Below are 16,395 nucleotides of genomic sequence, written 5' to 3'. Positions count from 1 at the left end.
TCTTTACTCATGAGTCATCCCAAAATATTAATTTTTTTCTCAGACTCTAATTATAATTCTTTCATTCTTGAGGAGGGAACAAATCATATGAATTTATATAAGCTGGGGCGCGCTAGTTTTCATCATTTGGGGGAGGGAGCTTGGGCCCTTCCAAATGAGCGTGCTCATGAAAAACAAGGAGATACACTGCGGATTTCTTGGAAAGTTACCTTCCTTAATTATTTATGTAAAGTTTGTCTTTTAGCCAACGCCTAATTACTCGTGGTAATGCCTGTAGTATATAGTATATAACTAATTCATTTTAAAAATTGTGGAAAAAATAAAATGACAGTGATAGTTTGGGAGTAATTATTTAGTATACTTATTCCAGTTGGTATTTCTCTTACTTTTGTATAAAAGTTGCTATAAAGGGGAATAACCTGATAAATACGAATAATTGTCGTCAAAAGTTTTTTAATAATAAATGAAATCGTTTATTGTACATTCTCTGTTGCTTTTTATTACGATTAGACGACCACTATGAAGGGAGTCAAGAAGGTATATTATTTTACAGGTCAAAAATTGAGTTACACATATATTAATAGATGTACATACTTTGTTCTGTCTCTCTGTCTTACATCATCTTTCTGTTCACTATCAAATAAAAACTCCATATTATAGGATTCTATTTTTTTTTATATTTATATTTCATGGTCTTTATATTATGTGTATAATATACATACATACGTAAAATCAAGGTAAAACGTAATTATAAATGGGATGTATATGTTACTATTTTTTACTTATATTATGTACCTTCAAACACAAACACACACACTCTCTTCATTGCTATGATTCAAAAATCATAATATATGTTACAAGTCATATTTTCACATAATTATTATTACAATAAAATTTTGCAATTGTATTGTTATTCGGCTGCTTCGCACAAGCAATTTATATAGGTGCACATTTAACATTCAACTTACATATTTATGCTAACATAATAATGTATACAAAAGAAGGCGAGAGAGAGTTAAGTAAAGTTTAAAACTTAAATAGTTTTTTGTTGAACAATCGTAGATGTATTTACAAATACATCATTCATAGGGTAGACGGGATTAGAGCTCACTAATCTACTCTCTTAATTTCCTCTTAACCTATTGATTATTTTTAATCTAATTCCAAATATAAATAAAGCATTAGGAGAAGATAATGATTATTTGTTCCCTAAATAATTATTACTTTAGTACCTACAAGTGTCTCTTAGTTAAGCTTCTTATATGTACTTCAAGAGACGCACAAGTATTGAGTAATTATCATTTATTTCTAGCTCTATATATCAATAAATATGTAAATATAGAATCTAACATTGATGGATAACATATTAATTGGATAAAATGTGTTTAAATATTTATGTATTTATATTAGATGGGGGAAAAAGTAATTTCGTATTTCCCGCCCTTTTTTAAACAAAGTATATCTTCTCCATTATTGGTCAACTCAGATCATACGATAAGGTGTTGTAAAGGTGGGAGGCTATACTACAAACGCTTTTTGCACAGTCGTGAATGATTGTGCGTCGAGTATGGTTGACTCAAATGAAGAAATTCCCCATATTTTACTTTGTTACTCCTCAAAGGGAAAAACGCGTCAAAAACAACAAAGAAAAATTTGCAATGTATACGATTCGTACTGCAAAACAGCGATTCCAGGGATTTCGATCTACTGAAGTGAAATTGAATGCTGCACCAGCCACTGGCAGGCCTGCCACCGAAAATGTCAATGCAGTCGGAAAATATCAAGGTCAAGACCGTCATGTATAACCCAGAAGCTGTACATCGATCATAAAACCATTTTGAACGATTTGCAGAAGGCTGGATACAAAAAGAAACTCAAATAGGAGAAAAATCGTGTTTAATTATGACAACGCATCCCCGTTTACATCATTGATGATGCGCCAGAAGCTCCGGGAGCTCAGATGGAATGTTCTTATGCATCCACCCTACAGTCTGGACCTAGCATCTACTGACTATCACCTGTTCCTGCCTATGGCCAACGCACTTGGGGGTGCATATTTGGACTCAATAGATGCAAGTATTACGAGTGTTTTGCCATTAAGGACAAGGGTATCTACGAGAAGGGCATTATCAAGTTAAATTCCCTTTGGCAACAAACAGAATGGGGAATACTTGGCTTAAATCTCTCTTACAAGCCAATTATAACACTTTTTATAAAGCATAGAAATAAAGGCCAAAATTCCGAATTTACATCTCCCTCAACATAATATATTATATTAGAATAAATAGCAGTTAATATTTACAGTGTGACAAGGACTCTATGGAGGAAATGGCTGTTTCTTAGTCTTTCTCTCTCTAGTAACTTCATGTATATATGAACATCAACATAGCGCAAACTCTTTTATTTTAACCATATATATACATACATAATTACATATGTATAGCTAAAATCCACGGTCTTTCTCTTCTTTTATAATAATATGTAATAATTAACCTTGCCATGAATGTACAGTTGGGTATGTACTTAGATATTATTATTATTATGTAGACGAGAGAGGGGCGAATGATAATAACAATAATAATAATAAAAAACACATACACAATCTCTCTCTTGTGAAACTCTTGTTCTTTTCATACTATGTAATATTTTATGTAGCTAGTTATGTTCAATCCTCCATTTTTCAATTCTTTGTTCCACATGAATTGTCGTCATACATTTATTTATACATACTATTTATATAAAAGTATTCCAAATAAAATCATATACTCGTCAGGACTCTTCCTTTACCCGTGGGACAATATATATTTTATCAACATTCTATTAATCTCCTATTAAGTCCATAGCTAGATCGATTATAAAAATTCCCTACATCATAATTAATAGCTAGATGTCATCCATGTTGCACTGACTTCGATCCTCCAATCCTTATTATGCAAAAAATAAAAACGTCACAAGGAATGAGTGACTACACTGTCCATCCCCCATTATACAAAAAATGATGATGTCACAAGGATCAGTTACTACACTGTCCACCATTTTGAAAAATAGGTGGAGGGTGCGGATATGAACAGTTTGCTACTCACTTACTCCCAAGGGACATACTATTTTATTACGACTTAGTTTTTACGTCCATGACATCTCTATCGCCCCCCTCTTCTACGTTACTAATTAATAATGATTTTTATTTCCCTCGAAGTGCATTCAACTCAGAAAATATAATCATTTCATCATCGTAATTCCTTTACGGTTGCGCCGAGGAAGAAGAAGAGTGGACCCCCCTTTCTTTGTCTTAACTTGAGGAGGAAAATCATTTCATGGTACTGCTCATATAATAATACTCATACGACCTAATACTACGTATTATATTTATAATATAAATCAATTTCCTCATATGCATGCATGAAATGTGTACGCCATCGTCACTCACTCACTACTCTCTGGATGCCTGCTTGGTTAAGAGAACGAACGCTAAGACTCTTTGTTCCATTTGGTTATTATTGCGAGAAAGGATCCTCATCCTTGAAAGTTGGAAAAGAAATTATGTACATATATGGCTTGAAAAATGCGCGTGTGATTTGTAGAGTCGTGTCCTTCAGGCTTTTATTCTGTGATTATTCCTCTTCTCTGTACGTATTTTTTATAATTATTTATAAATACTTTATATAGATAATATTTAAAAAGATTATATTTTGTAACTTATAGGTAGGGGATGAAGCAAGGATCTTTTCGGTCACTTATCATAAGTACGTCATAATGCACATCTACAGGAAAGGAAAATACCTGTCAAAACGATTTAATTAGAAAATAAGTCATTTATAATGTTTCTAATCATATTATCAGTGAATATATAAATGATATGTATTCGCTCTTTTAGAGTGCCAAATAAGCTATGCTTCACCTTTTAATACCTCACTCAACAGTACAGAGTTACATATTATTATAAAATACGTATGTATCAAAAGAAGGTGTTTTTCTTCTCCCCTTACTTATTATAATATGTATTTTGACTTATGTAGGCCGTACATTGTTCATACGGTATAGGTACATAGTGCAGATAGATGGAATTAGTACAAAATTGTATACTTCATAATAATGATAGCGAGTCTTTATAGATACAAGACTCAATTTATAAGTTGTACCTTAACGTTACCTCCTTACATTTTATGTAAAGCAAATGCACAGATAAGCAAACAGGTGTGTTTTGTTACATACGTTCAGTTTGTTGATGCTTCACTCTATTTAAAAAAAAAAACAAAAAAACTATACACTCTTAACGTATATACATTGTCTATGTACTATTTCTAATATACATATTCTATTGATGAATAATTTCCCTGGTGTACTAAAAATATATTGGAAAGATTGTATTTGTATTCATTCAACAATAATTACCACCAAGCCATTTATCAAAGACTATGTACGTCAATTGATATTTTACATCCGCTTAAACAAGATATTTATAAAGGGATTTGGATTAAATCATGATGATTATAACATATTAAAGAGATCTTGAATACTAATAAAATCAGAGAGGGAAACTGCCCTTATATGTGATATGGATAATTAGTAATATACTACCTCAACCCCTTGACATTTACACTTATAAATTACACATACCGGTTGTTCAAAAAGTCTTTGATTGTGCTACAAATAACCATGTGCAACAGCACACAGAATGACGTTGTAGAGGAAAATTTTAAAAATACTTTTTTATTTCCACATAATAAAGATTATTTTTTATGAGTTTGATTTCCACCAGATTCAATTACAGTCTCCAGATGAGGTCAGAAGGCAGTACATACATAATTATCAATATAAGTTGTAGACGTCTTCCTCTAATGAGACTCCTCAAAGGCTCTGAGGTTTGTGATGCTACTTTGGTGGATTCTACAGGCTTTGACTCAAAATGCATGCATCCATTTTTAAAAATCCAAAGGATTCAAATCGAAGGACTGGGGAGTTCAAAAGTCTTTGGGGCGGAAATTCATGTTTTTTTTTCTAATCCTAGCTTATTGATCAACCACTTGTAGGCCAATCCCTAAGGCTTCCTCCACTCGAGCGATTTTATCACTCTTCTAACATGGTGAGTATGCTCCCGTTCAAGAATTTTGAGTGCCACTCACTAAAGATTTACTTAAATATACACAGGTGAAATTGTGTTCAAATCATGTAGGTATACTACCCTGTGTCAACGCCTCATACGTCGAATTGACATTGAAAACAACTATTATGGATGATTTTTAAGTAAAATATATAAATCAAACCGAGGAGCCTACTTAATTCGAAATGAATAACTTAGACGCTAGTTTGAGGAAATAATAGGTGAAGAGAGAAATTCATTTCATATTTTTCGCTTTACTTCAATACCTTATAAGATGTATATTATGAATCTGTATAGTTGTATTTGTTAATCCAATACAAAACAAGAAAAAAGTTTTTTTTATTTTTTTGGGGGGGGTCTTTTTAATATTTTATTTTTATTTTTGAATAGTATGTAGCCACTTGATTAATTTATTTAGCCGGCCCATTTGTTATCTTACGTAACTCCCTCGGTTATTACTTATTAGTGTTGATTGAACCAGGTGAACGGGGTTAGATAGTCGGATAGGGCATACGTACCTAATATGTGGGGTTAAGTCCTGGGCGTCCATACATATCTTAGTATTTAGAGTGAATGTTCATCATATAGGTACGTACTATATAGATACATTATTAAAGGAGGTGTCGCATTGGGCTAGCATGATGGGGAAGGCAAGGTTTCTCTTTGAGTAACTCTCTTCTATTTTAATACGAATGCGAAATGTATATATCTAAAAGTACTACTACATAATAAATACAGAACATAAATTAAGTAGGTCAGTTCTTTGTGTATGTCGTGTTTGATTCATCTTTATTGAATTGATACAATTGATATGCTTTTCTTGTTATTATTATTCGTTTATTGAAAATATTTTACCTTCTACATACATAATTTCTTTATGCACACATGTATAAATGTGGAAGCCTAATTCCATGCCTCGCATGTATGTATATTGTTGTATGTAAGCTATTTTTCAAATTTCATAAAGTGTAGAGAGCTAAAGATTCAAAGGAAGAAATAAGCTTCCAGGGAATTATCCGGACTAATTAGACGTCGATGAACAGACACAATTAGCTATAATAATACAAAAGGTATCTCCATCGATAAATCCCGAGTGTTACGCTCCGTTTTTCATGAACTCAATCAAAACTAGCTGTTCAATTGACAAAATTATAACATAATAATAACAGCTTGATATTTTTTATAATATAAAAAACGAAACTGAAAATCAACATGATAACCCTTGACCAGACCTTCTGGCGAATGTTCCTTGGATTTCAAATTGCCTTTTAATGTCGTACACGGCCGTCCGGCTGATCTTGAGGCTATCTCGTTTGGGGTTTCCAGCACAAGAATTATGTTAGCTTTCATTTTATCGTCTTTGAAAAACAAGCCAGTACTTATAAATAAAAACAATTTCGAATGATTATTTGAATATAACGAAACCTTAACTTTTTTTTAAATTCAAATCAAAACTCGAGCTCCAATCATTTTTCTAAGTGTAAACTTTAATATCACGCATGGAGTATATGTATAAAAATTGAAATTTGCTTATGAAACAAAATGGCGCATAATACAATAATTGATGTGACTTGACTGAGAAGTGAAAATATTATTTTCTATTGAGTAATGAAAAGGGCGCTATTTTCTTTTTGATGCATATCTACAGAGTTGTTCATTGTTAGCAAAAGTGAATTGCATATGATGATTATTATTTGTCTAAAGATCGTCATAATCTAAATTATACATATATATACAACTAAAATATACTAGGGAAGACTGAGTAGTTGTGAGAGATCGCCCATTTTTTCTCAAATATCATAAAAGCTATAACAACAAACTTGACATGGCAATTGTAGATTTAATGTGTAAAAAAATTGACCGTCTTTGTCGATTTTTCTTGAGGACTATAACATTTTTACAGATCTAATAAATTGCATCATAATTGATGGAGACGCAATTTGGATATTTCTACACATAAAATGGAAAATTTTACAATAAATATTGATTTAACTTCATGAAGAATAAAAAAGACTTGATACTTGTATGGACTACTACTTGATGTCAATGATAAACACTACTGATATTTGAATTAAATCAAAGTATTACATAGCAAAAACCGTAAAAATGTCTAGGTTTGTACTTTTTTTATTTATAATTCTCGTCTAAAACAGTCTTCAAATTGTCAGGGTTACCATGTTGATTTTTGTTTTCTTTTTTATAAATTTTTCCTATTCCATACTGGATTTTCACTTTTGTACATAATGATATAAACTGATTTATTACATCTTAATTTGCTATAATATATAGAGATTTAAAAATTCAACATATTGAATATTTATTACCACTGAAACATAGAGGTAGGACTGTGACTAAGATTTTTCTTTGGAGATGTTGGATTACTTTTTGGCTTAAACTTTAAGCTTTATTTAATTTGTATGTTTTTGAATGATATAAAAGAAAAGGATAACAAAAAATCCAAAACTGTGCCTATTAATATATATTCAATATCTATTGTTTTATTGCCTCATTATTACTCATCATTAGACACTTATGCATCCCTCAATTTAAATTTCAAGGGGGAAAAAAGTAATTGTAGGTCGGGATATATATCACAGTCTAGAGGGTATTGCTACATCCATAGATAAAGTTGACATTTTGGTATGGAATTAAAGAGTTCACGGTAAAAGTAGGAGGGAGACTTATGGTACTAACGAATTATTATCAGCTATCTGTTATATGATTAAAATATGCCATTTGTGAACTATTTGTCATATTTTAACTTAACAAAGAGGCCTGTGATAGGCTTGACATTGGAATTAAATAGTTTCATAAAAACTGTTATTTATGAATATATTCGGTCTGACTGATGAAATCTACTAAAGAATTTTTTTTTTTCTTAAAAACTTTGATAAATAGTTGACAAATAGCCTTTTGAACCTATTTTATATCATTAAAAAAATCCACAGCTATTCAGTGAAAAAAAAAAAAAATTTGAAAAAAAATTGGAAAATTAAATTAAATTTTTCGAAAAATAAAACAAAAAATCCTTAATTTTGAGGGGCTACAGCTCTTCCACCCCAACCCCTGAAGACGCCCCTTCTGACCCACCTGTATGTATGTAAATAAAATACTTTATTTGATGTGAATACCAGGCAATGAACTTCATACATAAAATAGTCTTAATACAAACATTAATTGAAACAACAAGAAGAGAAGCTCAAAGGTCATCTCCTCAATCTGCATATACTTCAATTTGAAGACTAATCATAATTTTCTAAGAAATGACAGCAAAGGAAAACAAGTTTATTCCCTTCTTCTTCTGGTATGCATATCAATATTTCATTTTGTTGTGATACAGTGTATAATTATCATCAATTCATTTGAACTGATGGTCATTACGTCTGACTTGGGACAAAGTTAGACAATCATATAATCCGCCTTGCTAGAATTTTAATTTGATCTACCGTACCGACTGCTGCGGAAAACAGACAGTTTTTGACGTCTTAGAGAATAACAACGGTATACCATGTAAATCTGGTGTGTTTTTTGGGCATTGATAATCTGAAGAATGAATTTTCTTTTCCTTAGCAGTTGTCATTACTAACTAATTCCTGAGCCGTCAACATCCTTTCCTAAATATATTCAAAACCTGATTGAACATTCATGGGTGCTCCTACAAGACGAAAAGTAACCTGGAGGATTTGTGGTAGATTTATAATTGTAAGTCCTTTTTTGACTCAGAGTAGAATTGGGGATTGGCATTTGAGTAATTCCAGCATATGTCCTTGGTTATATCCTTTTCTCCTTCCTCTTTCTTCACAACTGATTGTAGCTGATCTAATGAAACGTGATGACATTTATTTTTTCTTTCCTACAAAACATTTTACAAATTGTCAGGGTTAACATGTTGATTTTCATTTGTTTTTTTAACATGCCCATTCTATACTGGTTTTTCATCTTTGTATATACCCTTTGACGTCATTATTAAAAAGTGTGGTGGAAGTCAAATATCAGTAGGAAAAGCGTTATGGAATAACCTTGTATTTCTTTTAACCTTGACTCGGCCTAATTAGTCTATAAACGGTGCTGTATTTCTTTTATTCGGATTCAAAAAGTTTTGCGTCAACACGAGGAAGAAATCTGCTTCACTCGTAACTACTCAATATCAATTCATATAACGTGTTCTGTCCTCAAGAATGAAAGAATAATAATTAGTATTTGAGAAACAATTATTAATATGTTGGGATGATGGATAAGTACTTAAGTCTTAAGAGTACTCACTAAAAAATATCATTTCAACAATGGTTCGTTTATATTTAATTCAAATCTTTACATGTACTGAAGATGTACATGAATTATGATATACAGAGAGACCAATAACAAAAACAAACAGAAACAGTGATGTTTATATATTTATGAACAGTGCACATGCCTCCAATATTTCCTTAATATATTGGACTTACATCAGGGAGCACTATATATGGTTCAATAAAGCCATTTTTGCTAATAAGAATTAGTTTTTTTTTCATTATTAGGCCAGAAATATAAACAGTAACCTACGTAGGTTAAACAAACAGATTATAATGATGTTCGTAAGACTTTATTCACTTATGTAGATCCCTCTTTGAATCAACTCTCAAAGAAGCGGTTGATTTAATCTTAATTTAACGTCTGGTAGTTTTAGATCATAATTTTAAGAATATGAGCTACTATAGAGCATCTATTTTTATATATATATGTATATAAATTAAGATCACGATGAATTCTTATTTACTCATTTGCATGTCAGTTTAAACCAGTGCCACCATATGATTTAGAACAAGGGTTTCAAACTCATTTTGACACAGGCCCATATCAGCAATACAGTTTCCCGGAATGAATCATAGTAAAAAGTAATTTCGTATTTTTCACTTTCTTTCAATCCTTTATTTGAAGTGTTAAAGTCATTTGATTTAATCCAAGTAAGCCCTGTTCATTTTGATAACTTGTTGACAACGAGAATCCAAATTCTTAATACCCTTCTCGTATAAGCCCTTGTCCTTTTTGGCGAAAACTTGGAGTAACCATTTTTCAAATTTGTACTTTCAAGTGTATTGGTGTTAGAAAGAAACAGGTGGTAATTACTTAGTGCCCGGTCCGGACTGTTTAACTCCCATCCAAGCTCCAATAACTTCTGGTGCGCTATCAAAGATGTGCGTCTCCTATTCATAAATACTGGCTGTTTCTATTCAATCACCAGCTTCAAACGCTCGAGTTGTTCAAGTAGTGATCGGAATGGAGTGTTTAGCCATAGGGAAAGAACTCATTGTATAGTATTCCCTGCCAATCCTACCAAACGCATAGCATTTCCTACCTGGTAGTCAATCCCTACTCTGCGTCGCTTTGTCGGCTTTTGACCACGATCTCTGTCATTGGACATTGACGTGAATGATCCATTTTTCAACTCCAGTCACAATCAGTTACAGGTTCAGTAGCGATTTGTAGATATAAATTAGGCCCATTAGATTTTTTTCTGAGTCAGATTGTGTGGCACCCATACAACGAGTTTCTTTTTGTATCCAGACTTCTGCAAATGGTTCGAAACGGTTTTATGATCGATGTTTAGCTCCTGGGCGATTCTAAAACTGCTAACATGAAAGTTTATTTTGATATTTTCCAAAACTTTATCGACATTTTCGACAGCAGGCCTTCCCAAGCGTGACGCATCATTCCCCTCCACTACACCTGAACGAAATCTCTCGAACCTCTGTTGTGCAACACGAACTGAAAGACTGGCCAATCACTGGCCAATGTGTCTGTTTCCTCACCAGCAACTGTATGGTGTAGATGTGTATAAAAAATGTCTTAGAAAGCGGGAGTGGTTTTTGTAGTTGGTAATTTGAACGGAATTTTTTATTATCCAAAGCTGTTGCCATTATTATCTAATTCTTGGAGACAGAACATCCAGGCATAATGCAATAGCTCGTAGCTATAAGTCCTTGTTGGACTCTAAGTAGAATCGAGGACTGACATTAGAGGTATGCAAGCCTATACGGACGTCCCTTTTAGATATGGAGTGAGTTTTGTGTTTAATTCCTTCCTCCTGTTCCTGTAACTACTTGCAATTAATCTAATCAAACAGTTAAACTCCAGAGTCAACTGTTAACCTGCTCTCCTCCAGAATATTCTTTAAATTGTCAAGTTTTCGTCAATTATTTGAATTTCGGTGAAGATGGCTCAGAATCAATTAAGATTGGACTAAAACAAAAGAGATCTGGCTGAGAGTTGGTTTGTGTTCTTCCATGAGATGCTACTAACTAAATATAGCCTCGATACTCGGCAATAATGCCATTTCTCGGACTTTGTACGGACTTTTCAAATGACCCTCGTATGTATAAGTCAATATTATATGGACTTATTTAATTCAAAAATAACATTTGTATTCATTGAATTGGAGAATGAATTTAGATACTTAAGAATATAAGCTTTAGTTTAAAACCTTTATTTGACATTTGCCATAGACCCATATGGCCCCTTTTTCTAAAAAAAAAAAAGTATATCAATGTATCGTTCTTTTATTGTGACGATCAAGATTAAGATTTTCTTCAGTCTCCCAAGAAATGTGCAATAATTTGTCCAAGAATACAAATGGTATTCAGAATCATTTTGAGAAACATCATGTTAGCTTGCTTTAGTGTTGAAAGGTCACATACTCGTATATACCTAGGAGGTAATTTACAACCATGATACTTCATTTCTATTTATTATTAGAGAATTAATCTTGAAACACTCATGAATGATCGATGATTAATTGTGTAACTTCTGGAAATCAAATCTTAATTCTGTAATATCAAAAATTAATAAGGATTACACATGATTAATTTTGTATGAAATTGCGTCATAATGAGTACAAAACCTTTTCTTAATAAATAGTTACCATGGAGTTTTTTTTAATAGAAACTTATTTCTTAGATATACTGATTATCCACCTAAATCTCCTCTGACAAATGGAGAAGAAATCCTACAAGTCTATGACCAAAAAAATTACACAATATAAAAATTTGATTTTCTAGTTATTAATAGAGCAAAGTTTGACTGCACAGGTATCATTTTAGAATTTGCACTTAATATCTTGGAAATGTGTGACTACTTGATCCATATAACACTATATGGTTGTAGGGGCAGGGCAAGTCCGCCCTCTAAAATAGGGAAGAAGAACTGAGAAATTACTCCAATGACATCACATAAGTTCATAAGGCTATTGATTGTGAACGAATTGTCATCATTGTAACCAAAAAACGTCCATTTATTAGATTCGAATGTATAGTTATACCTAAAAAAGAGGCCTAAGATAGGATTGATTCTGCACTAAAATAATTTCCTAAAAAGTTTGATTAATTAATTTCACAGGTTTGATTTTTATAAATATATATATATTTAACTACTTAAATATAATAAATACTTTTCCCAATGAAAATATGACAAATGGTCGACAAACGGCCTATTAAACTTATTTTATATCATTTATGTAATGTTTAGTTCTTCTACTCCATTTGTAGCAGGCGAATTGAGCAGTTGCTTACAGGTGTCTTATATTATATGGTTGATCGAAGAAATTACAATGCTGCAATAAGCCTGTATAGCTAAAAATATTAAAAAAAGACAAAATTTCCTCCCAAAAAATAAAAATAGTCAGTTATACTCAGTTGGATACTCAAAACTTGATAGATTACAGGGTTTAATTATCATAACACAAGATGGAAGTACTTCAAAATATGGCTTAAGACGTTATTCTTTCATCTTGATTAGTGGTTGGAGCCATATCTACATAAACAATGACATCACACGGTTATTCCAGACGGCATGTTCACTGCATTTGGTTGTCAGCTGTCAATAGTGTCCCTTTCTTTCCCTTAAACATTGTTCTTAACATTGATTGGTCGAATAGCATTATTTCTTAATTAGCTATGAACAAATATCAAGTATGATGGAATAACAACTTTATAGTTGGAAGGAATGGCTCACTACACACTGATTTTGGGATTGTTTCCATTTCTTGTATTATAACAGGTTGGGAGATAAAATAAATGTAACAACGTCTCCAATATTATTATAACATTAGCTCTAAAAATTAACTTCTCATAGTAATCATATTGAGTTATTGATTTTTTTTTTTGGCATTCGTAATCACTTTGGGTAAAACACTCATAAAAATAAAAATCCAGAGGAGCATCTTTCTAATTTTGGTTTCAGAAGGGGATCCAAATGTTTTGCATACTTGAATATAAATGGTAAATATATCATTTTACCATGATATTTAGAACTGTACCGTATTTGTATATACAACATACATACATAATATTTTTGTCCTTGCTACTAAAAAAAAAAAAAAAAAAAAAAAAAAAAAAAGATGCGTTCTCCAATTCCTTTATTTAACCTCGAATCGAATCATTTCTAATAATTTTTGCACAAATATATACTACTACGTAAATAAAATACACAAACATCATTGAAACTCACTTCCTCTCTCAAAAAAAGAAAAAAACATAGATGTATATACATATATTGCATTAGATTAACCAATGGTGCTAGGAATTAGTCGCGTCGTTGATGAAAAAAATTCATCTCCTCTCAATCAAGGTACCTATTAGGTTGTTCTAAAATTATTGAGACTACTACTGCCCTAGTAAGACAAGAAATTATATTCAAAAGTTTAAAACAAGTACTCAATCATGGTAGATAGTCTCCTCCGGCTCGAATAACGTCCTGGCAATGGTACTCCAACTCCCATAGCTGCCAGTAGAGCTCCTCTTCATCACCACCTGAACACACCTTGTGAGGTATGTATGGCTATCAAAATCGTAATCCTTGAGGAGGTGCTTCAGCTGAGGGAAGAGAAATCGGTCACAGAGATTGAGATCTGGGATGTATGGATTCGCTTTGATCGTTTCTACCTTAAATGTTTTTATGCCTGGGAGTTGACACTACCAACAACGCATCCAATGAGATTGGGACCCCATACACTTCTTGTAGCACCCTGGAGGCCAAAGCAATAATTCGAGAAATTCGTGGGCAATCTTGAATTATAATTATTATTATTTTATGTATATATTTCTTATTTACGCCACTTATCATTTTCGTCATGAAGGAACTCGGGATTGCGATATCAACAATACACATAGATACTAAAAATAGTATTACATCTGTGTTTTGCTCAAAGTATACAGCATGAATACATATTCATGTTATTAAATCTATATCCAAGTGTGAAATGAGATTCCTTTTATTTATTAAAATCGTCATATAACCTTGTGAGAGGTCAAAATAAGGTTTTTTTCTCAAATATAAATTCATCTATTTATATATATATATTTTTTACTAAATAATACCGAGAGAAGTTTTAGGGTTGAAGTTTTTTATGTTCTGTACATGTTACTATTTTGTACAAGTTGCAATTTTTTTGACTGTAAATACATTATTTAATGAAGAAACTAGGTATTACTTTTTTCCAAGAAAATTAAATATTTGAATTTATTTTTTTAAATATTAAATTAATTATTCAAATTTTTTTCAAAAAATCTAATTTTCTATGAATGGGTATTAATTTTTGAAATTAGTTTTTTTTGGGAGAAAAAATATACACTTCAATTTTGAAATTTTTTCCAAAATAATAATTTTTGAGAATAACCACAGATTTTTGAAATTTTTTGTGAGTAACTGTGAATTCTTAATTTTTTTTGTCCAAAAAATTTAATATTTGAAATTTTTTTTTAAATTATTTTTTTGTGAATGGATTGTTAAATTTTTTTCTAATAAATTTAATATTTGAAATATTTTTCAAACAAAAATCCAAAATATATATATATATATCGTACGCTGATCAACATTTAATATATAGAATTTTGTCTTGACCGAACTGATAATAAGACCCAATTATTATTTGAGACTGTTCCTTTACTTAACTTTTTTAAAGGGCCGAATTAGTTGAGCCCATTAAAAATCACAAGTGTATCAGACCGGTCCAAGCCCAACACTAATTGCAGATATGATTTAATTGATCATTGCATGACGGATTTTGATTCTTTAAAAGATTTGAGAAAAAAGAAATTTGAGAAGAAGAGTGCGATGAGAATTATGCCTTTTTATTTTCTTCTCCCCCTACATGCTTTAAAGCACTACATTATCCAATAAAAAGTTATCAGTACACACTTTTCACTTTAATAACACACTATTATTAGTAAATCACGTCCTCAGTCACCGTTCTCTGTACATTCATTATATTATTACCCTACAAAAAAAACGCAAGTTGTATTAGGCCCATCACGAAACCTTTCGCTATAAACATGTTAATATACATAGTAAAACTATTATTCTCAATGAATTTCCCGGGCAAAAGGATAATCCTGACGTCACACAATGTATTTCCCTGTCTCTCTCTCTCTCCTTTAAAAACCCTCTTAGAGTGAGCGAATCCGGTTACTACATATATGTACTTGCTCACGAAACCTCCTATTTCATTAATACTATGAGTGTAGTATGTTTGAAAAATCCAGTCATGATGCTCTAGGATAATTATTAATATATTATACATATTATTTCAATGACAAGGTGTGAAATAAATAAATGAAAATCACGCAACCTTTTACTCTGCATATTATTTGAATGGAGAGACGCCAATCAAATCACTAGAAAGAAACGATATTACAAGAAAGATGAATATTATGTGTGTTTTTTAGGGGAGGGGTTCATTTGACTCTGTTTGTATTGAAAAGTAAAGGTGTACATAATTTAGGAGCAGCTGCTCCTACTCCTGGCTCTATTAGAAAGCTCATTATCATAGATCAATTGAATTAGTTTGAATAGTAAATAAAATACTTTTTGCCAAGGAAGGTCAGGTACAAATATTTATCATAATATTATATATATATATATACATAACATAAGTAACTAAGTAAAATAAAAATAGGGAGAAGAAAGAGAAGAAAAAAGCAACCCAGCATAGCACAAAATAATAATAACAGAACGCGTACTCAAATTATTATTATTATTATTATTAATGTCGTCCGGCAAGCGAGGGAATGTGGTGAGATGATGATATTGAATGATGGTGGTGGTGGTGGTGGTAGTAGTAGTGAGTGTTTACCCTATGAGTGACTGAGTAACGACAAAGTAGGTTAAGCCAAATCTGCCAGCCCGAGTAGTAGTACTTATTATTATTATTACACACATTTATTTCAGTGAATATATTTATTATTTAAAAAAAGAAGAAAAAAATAGGGAGAAGAAGAAGAAGAAGGGAAATGATTGAAAACAAAACGTACACAATATTATAT

The 16,395-nt window shown here is 31.6% G+C and overlaps 1 long non-coding RNA gene across 3 annotated transcripts; it reads left to right on the top strand.

Annotated features, from left to right (window-relative positions):
* The first annotated feature begins 3,443 nt into the window (after positions 1-3,443).
* Positions 3,444-5,436, top strand: LOC121126204 (uncharacterized). 3 transcript variants are annotated; one of them, XR_011782139.1, is made up of 4 exons: positions 3,505-3,626; positions 3,682-3,743; positions 4,760-5,083; positions 5,149-5,436. It is a non-coding gene; the product is annotated as an uncharacterized lncRNA (long non-coding RNA). The 3 variants fall into 3 exon arrangements; XR_011782138.1 differs by lacking the exon at positions 3,682-3,743 and having other exon boundaries at positions 3,444-3,626; XR_011782137.1 differs by lacking the exons at positions 3,505-3,626; positions 3,682-3,743 and having other exon boundaries at positions 3,765-5,083.
* The last annotated feature ends 10,959 nt before the right edge of the window (positions 5,437-16,395 follow it).

Source organism: Lepeophtheirus salmonis, chromosome 11, assembly GCF_016086655.4.
Source record: "Lepeophtheirus salmonis chromosome 11, UVic_Lsal_1.4, whole genome shotgun sequence".
Taxonomy (NCBI): domain Eukaryota; kingdom Metazoa; phylum Arthropoda; class Copepoda; order Siphonostomatoida; family Caligidae; genus Lepeophtheirus; species Lepeophtheirus salmonis.
The sequence above is the reverse complement of the archived record's forward strand: the minus strand, read 5'-3'. Positions and strand labels throughout refer to the sequence as shown.